Below are 12,780 nucleotides of genomic sequence, written 5' to 3'. Positions count from 1 at the left end.
CCTTAAATCTTTTCTTTTCAATCATTCTGTTGGAGATTTGTTGTTGTGCTCGAGGTCATTGTCCTGCTGCATGACCCAGTTTCAGCAGAGCTTTATTTGTCAGACAGAAGGCCTCACATTTTACTTTACAACACTGTGGTACACGGAGGAGCTCATGGTCGACTCACTGAATGCAAACAAGCCCAAATCATTAGCCCTCCACCACCGTGCTTCACAGTTATTTGTCTGCCATGCACTTTGATTTAGCATGTTAAGTGAGGCCTTTGGGGTTTTTTTCTTCTCTTGCACGATCCGACCTTGGGTTGAATTTTCTGAGACACCCACTGCAGGTAAGATATGATTATTTGTGCTAATACACACCAGTAAGAGTGTACTTGCAGTACAGGTGAACTTGGGGTGAGATTTTTCACACGCTGATTCTGTATCTTGGCTCAGTATTTGTTAAATACATAATGTAATGGTGACTAATGTCATGTTTTTAGTTTCCTCATTACCCTGATCTTGACCTATTGAGAAAAAGATGATTAATGTTCTAATTAATGTTCTAATATGTAAAACCTTTGACCTGAACGAGGGTGTACTTTGTTTTTCAAAATTGTATATGCATCTGCAGCGGCTGACTTCTCAAGTACCAACTCATCCTGGTAAGTTTATCCTTCCTCTGTTGTGTTTCTATGTGATTCCACTTTAGTAAGATATACTATAGACTGTGTTTTTAAGTAGGTTATTTTGTTAACATGAGGAAACTCTGAGGATAATATGGCTGCTCATTCTTTAGAAATAAATCATCTTCATATTTGCAGCTTACTGAATTCTGACCTGTTTCTCCTATACCGTCACTAGAGAAAGAAAACGAAAAATATCAGTCAGTAAATCAAAAACTGGAGATAACTTTTAAACAGCTGAGACTGAAATGTAATCAGTGACACTACTTTCTGATACTGTGCAAATTTATTCATAAGCTAGACGAGTTTTCTTTAGAATAGATGATAATTTCAAAGAAATACAGATCAGTGAAGTAAAAAAAAACAACAAAAAATTTAGGGAAAGGCTCTTCTTCATACTCTTGATAAATTAGGTAAAGTCTAAGAAAAAAAACAGGAAAAAGAAGAGCTCTTATTTTGAAATTTCCTCAGGGTTTAATGTGTATTTAGTGCACCCAGGAGTCCTCTACTATAAATTTACTACATGAAAGTTACTTTGTGGTATTTTAATTCAACACAGCTTTCTTCTGCCATGTGAGCACTACCATGTACATAAACAGAATCAGTGTGTCTCTCTTAATTATTTCACCCAGTTTAGTGACGTTTTACTTTCAGCAGAGTAAATTAATCACAAAACACTGACAGCATTAACTGATATGAGGTGAATCCGGTTAGTTTAAACTTAGGTGGCTGCTAAAATCGGTGGGGGGGGGATTGTATAGATGTTCCTATTGGTAATCGAATGATCAATCTAAATCCTCATTGGCTACCAAAATGTGCGTCATGGTTTCGTCACTCGGGTGGATAATAAGGGAAAATTGAGGACAAATAACAACGACAAAGTAAGTTTTAATGCGTTTTTTAATTTTTTAATGTTAAATTTTTTGTTTTATAGCGGATTAAAGTGGCAGCGAATCAAATGATAAAGGACAGTGATAAAGGAGAAAGAGAAACAGCGTGTTTTCGGCTAGCATGTGCAGCGTTTCAAAGTAAAAGGTTAAAAACCTCGAGAGATCAATTTAAACGGGCAAACAAACATAATTGTAATTAATTAAGTATTATTTCCCACAAGTATGGTTATCCAGATACACCAAGTTTCTATTTTTCGAACTGTAATAAATAATAATAAAGAATTTCAACCAGGGGCGATTTTAGCCCAAAATGAATCAAAGCACCCCCAAAGATTTCTTACTTTTTTTTGACAATATTTGCTGTTTGTGGGACACACTACTAAAAATATAAAAAGCATACAGTACGTAATTGAGATGGAACATTTTAACAACAAAAGTACAGATAACCCCTCCCCCCTCCGAAAATGGTTTGTTTCAGCTCGTCTTTCCCCTACTCTGGCTCTAGCTCCGTTGCTGCCCGAGCGATGGTGGCTGAGACGCAGCGGAGCGGACGTGGAAGCGCCTGCCTTAAAACAGGACATATTAGCTGCATTTAACCTTCAGTTACTCTTTATATAGTTAGGTAGGAGTCAGACCATGTTTCTTTTTAGCTGAAAAACATTACACCCAGGTAACCTGCAGTGTTGAAAACGTGTTTCCCGACTATGTTTGCTACCCTATAATCTGTCCTACTCTGTAGTAAAATCAGCAATATTTGATCGTCCTGTTGCTCCCATTGAAATTTATACAGCCTATTTAAAATCTAAAACTTAACATTGTCCGTAGCCAGGTTCATAATGGATATGAGGAAGTTTTTTCAAAAAAAGGAGCCACATTCAGGTAAAAGTGTAGGATCAAATGATCCATCAATAAAGGATAATGTTGGATCAGTGTTTCAGTATTTATATCCTTTATTAGATGTACATGTGGTTTGGTTATTTGCCTTTTGGTTGAAAGTACACTGAGAGAGGACTTTTTTTTATTAGTGATCTTAATAGTATTTTATTTAATCTAATTGAATACAATCTATTTGTGTGTGATTGTCAGTCCAAAGAGGGAAAGAGGGAGAGAGGAAAGAGGGGAACATGAGGAGAAAGTACAAGGTCAGGAAGAACCAGGTAAGAAAACAGACAGGGAATACTAACAGGCAAAACAGAAACTGTTAAACTGGCAAAGAAAAAAACCCGACTAATTTTACTCATACAATCTGGAAGTTGTGTTCTCCCTATATTAAAGCTGCTATACAGAATCTGCAAAACAAACTGGGTTGTCAGCCCTGGCACTGCATTACCATATTGAACTTCAGTCAGAGGAAGTCACGGTTGCCAAAAACGTTTTGAAGCTCAAGAGTGAGGCTGGTGCCATTCCAGATATGTTAACATTGTACAATATTCTGGATAATCAGATCTTCCCCACACTGAAAACTGTTATTCAGGTTGCCCTAACAAACCCAGTTAGCAGCTGTAGCTGTGAAAGGTCTTTTAGTGTCTTGAGTCAGCTCCATACCTGGCTGAGAAGTACCATGGGTCAAAGCAGACTCCAGCACCTGGCTGTGATGTCAGTTGAGAAAGAGATGCTTGAGAGACTTGACCACCAAAATGTGATAGACAGATTTACCAACCTCAAGGTGAGGCACATAGGTTAAAAGAAAAGAAAAGAAAAAATCTGCAGGGCCATAGTAGTATCTGCCTTAAAGATCTTTTCATACATTGTATACATTGTACCATAGGCCAAGGTGTCTCAATTTTTCAAATTTTTTAATAATATTTTGTACATTTCAAGGACTCTTCTATTTTTGGAGTGTATTTTTTATGTATCTGTATTATATTACACATACACTTTAAAAGTGAATCTCTGTCCAAAAAATGCACAGTTTACTTTTTACTCACTATGAGCATCATTCATTATTCTTCCGCAGTAATTAAGGTTAGGATATGTTTTTTTTTTTTTTCAAATTCCAATCCATTCTTCTTTAGCAGTAGTCGACTTTAGCAGCATTTAAATAACCTTTATCAGATTTGATGGTTTTGTTACAAACTTTTCAAAAAAGTGTTTTGCTTTTCTTTCACAAATGTGGGGATTAAATTGTGTTAAAATGTACAAAACAGTGATGTCATGTTTTGTGACGAGGACCCAGGCACAGAGAGACTTGATGAATTTAAGAATCTTATGATTTAATGAAGAAATTTGCAGACTTGCATAGAGATGGTAAAATTATGATGACTGATAATGGAGATGAAGACAGCAGACGACGAGGACAGGGAGGAACAGGTTTAAATGCACCAACGAGACAGTCAGAGGGAACTCGGGACAACTGGAGACATTTAAGGATGCAGGGACTGACAGAGACAGGGAAGAAGTCTCATCGTGACGAGTAAAGTTTACCTTGCCTGGATGGGCAGCTCTCTGGGTGCTCAGCACCCCCAAATCTCTGATCCTAGAATCGCCCCTGATTTCAACCAATCGGTATTTTTCAAAGCGATCAATCATAGTTCACATGCTGCACGGTTACAGTTTTTTCTGCCACCAGGTGGCAGCATTGTTCCACGATTTGTTGCACGCGAGAGACTAAATGGCAAACTGTCAGGAGACGATGATGAAGTGTTTAATGTCACAGCTGAGCACTCACCAAAAAAAACGTGTCGCTTACTGCCATACTAATAACCAGAAAGGCTCAAATAAACACAGCTGCTATGAGACTCAAGCACTGCAGTCTCAGTACTTGTTAAATCTTCTTCTACCTTGATTTTTTCCCCCACTTTCTTTCAAGTAAGTTTCTTGAAATAAAAGGAATAAAATCGTTTGCAGCTATAGAGAATAATCCATTTGGGAGTTTCTAATCTGCAATCTACCGTGGTCACACCTCAGGCTGCTGTGGATTATAATGCATTCCGTTTAAAAATCTGTTTTATGTCCTTATTCTTGTAATTCCTTTAATTTACTGATAGAAGGAAGCTGAAATTTCCAATTAATCTTCAGTGTAAGCCTGAACTCTGATTTATGCTAAAAACCTTTACTAATAAAAATTAATCAGTTCATTTAGGATGTTTATCAGGAAAGTATAAATAATAATATTATTTGATAAGTGAAATCTGCTGCTTCCATTTGTTCTTCAGAAAGAAATTGTGTTTTCGGGTTGCAAACCAGTGGTCACAATTGTCTCGGTGTGCAGTTCAACACAATGATACTCACCTGCTTTCTGTAACAGGTGAAACACACATGTTGTATTAAACTTTCTTGCAGTTGTTTTTTTAGATTTGCACTACTCTCTTGCATGTTGTCGGTCTTACTTTTTTTCCTCATCTTCAACTTTATTTTTGTTTTTTATTTTCTTTGTCTTTTTTATCACTGCTGTGTATATATAAAAAACTGCACATCTCACATTATAAGCCCCTCACTATGCACTTGTGGCACTTATTTATTTTAGACTGTACTAGTTTTAATGTTTATTCCGCTGCTGTAACGCAATAATTTCCCCTGTGGGATCAATAAACTATCTATCTATCTATTTATATTGGATAGCTTGCCCTCAAGGAATCAGTAAAATCCCAGCGTAACCATTTATAATAAATCATAATTTATTTGGAGTTTAGATTTGCAGTTAAAGTACAATAATTAAAAGTATGAAGTATAAAGTTAGATAATAATAAAGTAAGATAAAAGTAGAGGTTTCAGCCAACCACTGACGTAACTTTGAAAGAGTAGTTTTGTGGGAAGAAAAACAGGAATTGCTTTTCTTTCCCAGTACTTCCATTGATTTACTTCTGCTTGAAACAGTTCCTCATTAGTGCTGCTCACTGATCACACGTACAGGTCTGTAGCTGCCCCAGGCAGCTTTCCTGATGTGAACTATATGTGTGTGCAGTTCAGGTCCGTACTATCTGAAGTGATCGAGGGGTGAAGCTGAATTCACAGAGCAGAGCTGATGAGAGGGGTGTCCCTGCCGGAGCAGGACCACAGTTCTCAGGCCCTGAATAGCCTCACACAGCTCGGCCTGAAAGCGGGAGGTCGGTATCCGTCCCCTTTGTCGTGGAGCCGATAACACCGTTCCGGACGGGAGCGCATTGTGGCCTGTGACCCCCGAGGTCATGGGGTGAGGGGAGAGTGAACAGAGGCCAGGCTTTAAGGACTGCTTATGGAGTTCCTCTTTCTTCCATGGGACGCGTGGCTCACTAATTGAGGAACCACCTCCTCAAACCCCAAGTGTGAGGTGCTTGACACCCAAAAGTGACTGCTGCAGAGAAGCACAGGGAGAGGAGTGAAACAAAGGGACAAAAAATGAGTGAAGAGTTCCTTTTTGTAGCTGTGTTGCTCAGCTCCGTTACTATTTTTTACAATTATTGGTTATTTTTGGCATTTATAGGTAATATTTTAGCCTTATATATATATATATGTAAGTTGAGTCTAGAAAACTCAGTACGAACTCAATATATGTGTTTTCTAAATTATTATAAAGCTCAGAAATTTGGGAAGTCTCCACGTTTTTAAAAACTAAAAATAGAAAACGTTTGTACTGAAATTAGCCCCAGAAATTAATGGTTTCTTTCCATCAGCCAATTAGCTGCTAGTCGGAGTGAAACTATTTCCACAGGCAAATAAAATGTAATAAAAAAAACAAGACATTTACGTTAAAAATGAGACCATAAATATGCTACATAAATATCAAAATAATGCGTTATTGCTCTTCATATTTTCTCAATGGAAAGATTCCTCCAGATCACGTGTGGCAGATTTTACACGATTCGATGTGCGATGACGGCTGGGACTTTCAGGGGAAACGGAGGATGATTTACCCCCGAAGATATCGCTAATGATCGGGCAATCATTTCAAGACTTAACACGATTGCGTTCGTCTGCACAACTAAGAGAAAGAAAGAGGGGGGTGGGGGGGGCGAAGTTGAAAAGGCGTGCCAAGTTGGCTGGGAACCTCGGCACTGAGCTGTACCCACAGCCCTTCCTTCACCCCACCATCACAGCTCGCTGGGATACAAACAGCCTTTGTGGCTGCTCGTGCTTCTGAATTCCAATTTGGAAAAATGCAGAAGGTTTCTGTTTGTTTATTTGTTTGTTTTGGGTGTCTGATTTCTGGACTTAATACTACAATATTCAGGAATGTAACTGATGTGTAATTGAGTGTGTGTGTCTACAAATTTCATTTTCTTAATTTTGCATTAACAAAAAGAAAATCATATTTACATTTTCAAAGGTGTTTAAGTGACAGTAATGAACATAGACCTCAGTAAACAGGCTGAAGAATTTCAGGCTTATTGTACAGTAATCAGTGAGCTGATCAGAACTGTGGCAAAGGAGGGAATGACCTCTTTTGAATGTTCATGTGTATTTTGCAGCAGAATCATTACGTTTCAATTCACTGGAATGGACGAGATTTAATTTAACGTGATCCACAGGTCTGAATCCTCACCAGTTTTGCAGCCTTGTTACTGACAAAGACTTTACTCTCAGCATGATGTACCACATTAAGCCTTATGATGGAGTTGGGATAATAGCATTTCCAGTATTGAATAACTGAGATGGTAAATTACACTTTTTAAAAAAGAGATCTTAATCTGTTCATCGTCTCTAATGTAAATGGATGATATCACAAAAAAAATGTGAAAAGTAAAATTATTCGGGTGTTTTTATTGTAGGTTATTATGCATTGGTTTTACTGCTTCAAAATAGAGCTTAAAGCAGTTTGAGACCACGGCTCTTGACTAAGAATGTCACTGTTAAAGCACTTTTCATGCTGTAAATGTGCAATGCTACAAACCATCTGACTGCCAGTGATGGCCATTAAAGGCTAAGCTCTTGTTCAGTTATTTCTCTAAAACGTAAAATAAGGAGGCGTCTGTGCTGTTTTTTCTTTTGTTTGGAGCACTATACACTGTTTCATGAATACATATCTAACACAAGCATTTCTCTCTCTCTCTGTCTCTCTTTTTTTTTTTAATTTTCAGTCCTTGCTGTTTCTTACTGTCACAGCCAAACACACAATTAGGTCTGCCTCCAGTGTTGATTACTAAAGATTAGAATTATATGTCAGCTAGTATTCTTTTTAAAATTAATCATTCATTACAAACAGCCAGTGACAAATATCAGAAGGAGTCGTTAGCTTCTGTGTAGTGTAAGGCGAGTGCAGGCTGTGGCTGCGGCAGCTGGATGCAGCTGTATCGGTTTCTCAGCGCGATGAAAAGTGCGGGCCGCCTGCAGACTGCAGCTTTCAGATCAGCTCCACTGATATAATGGCTTCTTAAATCCGAGCCAATTAGACCCCACGGGGATCAGGGAGTGGCTGTTTTCACACTGCACCAATTTGCGCTGGGGGTGGGAGGGCTGATTGACAGGCAGCCGTGTGAACACGGAGACAAATAGGTTATAATTTGAACCTGTGGAGGTGCAACAAGGAGGAGGCGGCAGCCTGCGTGGGAAAAACTTTACGTAGGAGTATCATTTACTGGAGTCTAAACTTTGACCACGTTCAGGGGCTTTTGGTTAAATTAAATATTTGCACCGCTGAGGTACACCTGAAAACTACTTTATTTCATCAGTTTATCTTCCATGTTGGAAGAATTGTTTGCATGTTGATGTTCATTATTATCTGAAACCCTCCTTCCCCGTTTCTTTGGAGTTGCAACCCCTTAAACCAAACTCCCCATCTTTGTTTGAACATGTTTATGAGCTGCATAGAGCCTTTTTTATACATTTAAATACATAGATTTTAAACAGATATCTCCACAAAAGCAGAAAAATGATTTTGATCTTTATTTCTTCAGTCATTTAAAATGAATTCTGCTCCTTCTTAGGTTTATCTTGGCTACATGATGAGAAGAAATCTTGAAATGCTGAAAAGCAGAATTTTTTATTATTTCCACTGCAGTAAAAATAATTAAAATCATTAAGAAAATACCCTTAAATGCTCAAATTTGGATCGAACCTGGTGTTTTTAGTCATTTAGAAAGGGAAAAAAATCACATTTTTAAATTTCAAGATCAACACGATCACCATCTGTGTTAAAAATCAGAAAATTATTAGAAGAAAAATTCAGACACATTGGAAGTCATTATATTTTTGGTCATATTTTCTGAGTGTTCGGACCTCACGGTGCTGCTCAGTAGCTGCAGTTGCTGCAGAGCTCCAGCAGGAGGCACCAGGAGCTGAAGTTGTGCCTCCTAGATCAGCGGTCCCCAACCTTTTTTGCACCACGGACCGGTTTATGCCCGACAATATTTTCACGGACCGGCCTTTAAGGTGTCGCGGATAAATACAACAAAATAAAACTAGTACCGGTACCGAAAAAAAGAAGATTTATTCATAACACACGTGAAAAGACCCAGGAAAACCGAGTTAACGATAAAAACAAAATAACGCTGAAAACCGATAAAAACCCTGAAAACCATACATTTCACACCTGAGCCTCAACTCTCGCGGCCCGGTACCAAACGACTCACGGACCGGTACCGGTCCGAGGCCCGGGGGTTCGGGACCGCTGTCCTAGATGACTGCATGAGAGTCATTCCTTTTGAATATTCATCCTCTGTTTGTGTGAAAATGTCCTGAGGGTGATTGTCAGTGCTCACATCAGCATCATACACGTCTGTGCGTTCTCACAGCTATTCCTCTACGGTGGCCTTCATAACAGTTTTGTGAGCGTCAAACCCCATTTTTAGTGAGATAGTGTAACATTGTTATATTTTGTGTAATATTTAGTGTATTTTGGGGGTGTTGGGAGGGAGGGTTATTTACCTTCTTATGTAGATGACAGTAAAGACTTGGTGGGGGAAAGAGAAACAGCAACAAAAGGTCCTTGCAGTCTCAAGCCAGCGATGCCGTGATTACACGATCAGCTCTCATGTTGTTGCTGCATGACCAAAGTCAGTCTTTAAACGCATTAGCTGGTAAAACTCACACCACACCCCTCTGATTTTTTCTTTTTTTTTTTCATAAAACTCTTAGGTTTCGATCAACAGTGGCATTTTGAGATCTTAAGACCTCCTCAGTGCTGGTTGTGTACAGTTAGGTCCTTAATTTGCTTGACAAAGACACATTTTGCTGCAGTTTTTGCTGCAGTAGGCACACCGTCACTGAGGATTTTAAATTAAACACAAAAAAAATCTGTATGTTGTTGAAAGGTTAGACTTTCAGCTTTAATTCAAGGAAGGCTACAAATATGTTGCTTTAACCATTTCTATACATAAACCACTATTTTCAGAGGCATAGTTTCATAATTTTAGATTTAAGGGTTGTTTTTACTACTTGGATGAAAATCCTTTACAGTGGGTGACAACCTGACGTCTAGAACCCATAATGATCACCAAATGCCATTTTTTTCTCCCTTGAAATGCACTGCTGGGCCTTTGTTGCAGCCACCTTCCCCGGCTGCTTTATTGTGGGTCCTTCCTTCTTCAGTTTTGTATTTAATAACTGAAAAGCATGCTCTGTTAGGTTGAGATCAGCTGACTGGCTTTGCTATCGAAGAACATCACAATTTCTTTGCCTCGAGAACCTCTTAGACTCATTGTGCATTATCTATTGGGTCATTATCCTTTTACACTGTGAAGCAGCACTTGGCTGAATCTGAGCAGTGATTATAGCCCTGTACACTTCACACTTCATTCTGCTGCTTCTAACAGCAGTCACATCACCAACAAACACTAGTGAGCCGGTTCCACTGGCAGCCATACGTGCCTGCACGACAAGATTGCCTCCACTGTGGTACAGTATGTTTGTAAGCCTGTCTATCTAAGCCCAGGACACAGTCACAGGAGAAAAAGAAGATTTAGGATTTATCCTCTTAGTTAAACAAAGGTTTTTGTTTTGATTTTTCATTCTAAACATCATTTTGTTGTTGGTGGTTGAGATGTCTCCTAACTAGTTCACTTAATGTTGGGTGGATTCAAATATACCAGTGTTTGAAAAGATTTTAGAGTCTTTTATTTTGTAAAGTAAAAAGTATTGTCAGATGGAGTGGCGTTAAAGTGCAAAATGCCTATCTGAAAACATTGAATCGAACATGAATCACTCAGTTAAAGGTTTTACACCATAATTAATATATTCCTCTTTCCACCACTGTGCATAACATGCTAATAATTGACTGGCTATGACTCTCTAAATGCAGCTGGATCATCATAATTTTCTCTACCACCCTACCCTGTTTGTCTGTATTTTCTTGTGTTGATTTTAAACAGTTAGCACCCCGGTCTTATCGGTACTCGCCAGTTAAGCAGATGCATCCATCAAACGTGAGATTACAACACATTTCACTAAACAGTGTCCTAAAAACGTTATAATCGCTGCTGTGTTTTTCTTGTGCCGCGCTGGAACATTACCATGTGAAAGCACCGTGTTCCTGTGAACTTATTTGACCTCTGACCTCCCCTCTATGTTTCACAGACAACAAATAGCTGCAGCTGGGATGGAGGGTTCCCAGTTGGTTCTCACCCATGGGCTGACTGGGAGATGTCTGCTCCAAGCAACACTGAGTGAGTAAGAATAAGTGATTATTATAAGTGGTTGTTTCAACCGTTAACGACTTCTTGAGACACATTCTTTGTAGTCCCTGATTCACTTAATGTAGTGTAAACATGTTGGAGGCCGGGTCAGTCTAAAGAGACACGGTGGAGGCTAAAATTCAAACAGCGGAAGCCAAATATTTGAAACTAGGGTTAATATCAAAACCTGCTCAGATATGTAGTATTTAATGTCCTGAAGAGGGTGCTGTGTCGAAATGAGAGGACAAATACACAGTAGACACTTCATGAGGGACATCGTTCAACTGCCCGTTAACGCCATTATTCAGTCAGCCAATCACACGGCAGCAGAGTAATACATTTAGTCATATTTATATATAAACAAGACAGCATGCTGAAGTCCAAACTGAGCATCAGAATGAGGAAAAAAGGTGATTTTATCTGATTTTGGACTTGGTTGTTGGTGCTGGATTTTCCCACACCGCCATCTCTACAGTTTACAGACAATGGCCTGAGAAACAGAAAATAAAAAATAATAAAGAGAGAGAAAATCCAGTGAGCACCGTTTCTGTGGGTGAAAATACCTTGTTGATAACAGGGGTTAGAGGAGAATGATCAGACTGCTTGGAAATGATAGAAATGCATCACTCAGTCAAATAACCACTCATTACAGCTAAGGTAGGCAGAAGAGCATCTCTGAACACAAAACATGTCAAACCAGGAAGCAGATGGGCTACAGCAGCAGAAGACCACACAGGGTGCTACTGCTGTCAGCTAAGAACAGGAAACTGAGGCTATAGTTCACACTGGATCAACAAAATTTGACAACAGAGAGTTGGAAAAACCTTGTCTGGTCTCTCATCAGTCTCAATTTCTGCTCCTCTGACCTTAAGCTCATGGTCAAGTTTTCTGAAAATCTTGTGAATGTGATAACTCCTTTCTTTACCTTTCCTAAAGGTCATAAACAGTAACACTGGAGATAGAGGCGTGCACCTTTAATGTTGTGAGACAAACTCTCCAGATATCTTATTCAAAGGAGTTTTTCAACTTCAAATTTGCACCCGGTTTTTTTAAAATGCTCCATGTTTGTGTGGATAAAAGGCCAAAACAGATAGAAAAAGCTAAGTTTACCAAAACATGGGTGCCTTAAAGACACTTAAAAACACATTCACCATGTTAAATATGCATTGCATTTGACTATTGTACTCTAATAAACTAATCAAACTCCCGTACAGCTGTTATGAATGATATTTTTCAGGATGCAAATATATTTATTTCTTCTGCAAACTGGGTACTTTACCATGTGAGTCTGGAGATTGACTCGCTGTTGGAGCCAGCCTCGAGTATCCACTTTCCCATGTGCTTTATTTCTCCGTCAAGGTTTTCAGTCAAACAGTCAGTTTTACGTCAGCACACAAGATAATACTTGTGAGCACATTGAGGAATTTTTAATGGATAAACAGAGTTGGAGAGCTGGTGTAGTGGTTAACACATTTGGTTGACAAGTGAAAGTTGCTGGGTTGATTCAAGTCAGACACACTGATTTCTGTTGGGTTTGTGTCAGGAAGAGCATCCGGCATAAATTCTGTCCGATCAAACAGAGCTACCTGCTGTGGTGGCCACAGGGAGCAGCCAGCAGTAGGGGGGTTTTTTGGGGTTTTTTTTACCCCTCAGCCATTAAAGGTTGATGGAGTATTTTCATCATTGCGCTGGGCAGGC

At 39.0% G+C, this 12,780-nt stretch overlaps 1 long non-coding RNA gene across 1 annotated transcript in view; it reads left to right on the top strand.

The window, feature by feature from the left end:
* Positions 1 to 1,462: 1,462 nt before the first annotated feature.
* Positions 1,463 to 12,780, top strand: part of LOC102082886 (uncharacterized) — a 27,846-nt gene continuing 16,528 nt past the window's right edge. The window contains exons 1-2 of the long non-coding RNA XR_266805.2: positions 1,463 to 1,546; positions 10,985 to 11,073. This is a non-coding gene — a long non-coding RNA (uncharacterized LOC102082886). The remainder of the gene's footprint in view (positions 1,547 to 10,984; positions 11,074 to 12,780) is intronic.

This window comes from Oreochromis niloticus, linkage group LG22 (assembly GCF_001858045.2).
Source record: "Oreochromis niloticus isolate F11D_XX linkage group LG22, O_niloticus_UMD_NMBU, whole genome shotgun sequence".
Classification (NCBI taxonomy): Eukaryota; Metazoa; Chordata; class Actinopteri; order Cichliformes; family Cichlidae; genus Oreochromis; species Oreochromis niloticus.
Note: the sequence above shows the minus strand (reverse complement) of the source record. Positions and strands in the feature narration are given on the sequence as shown.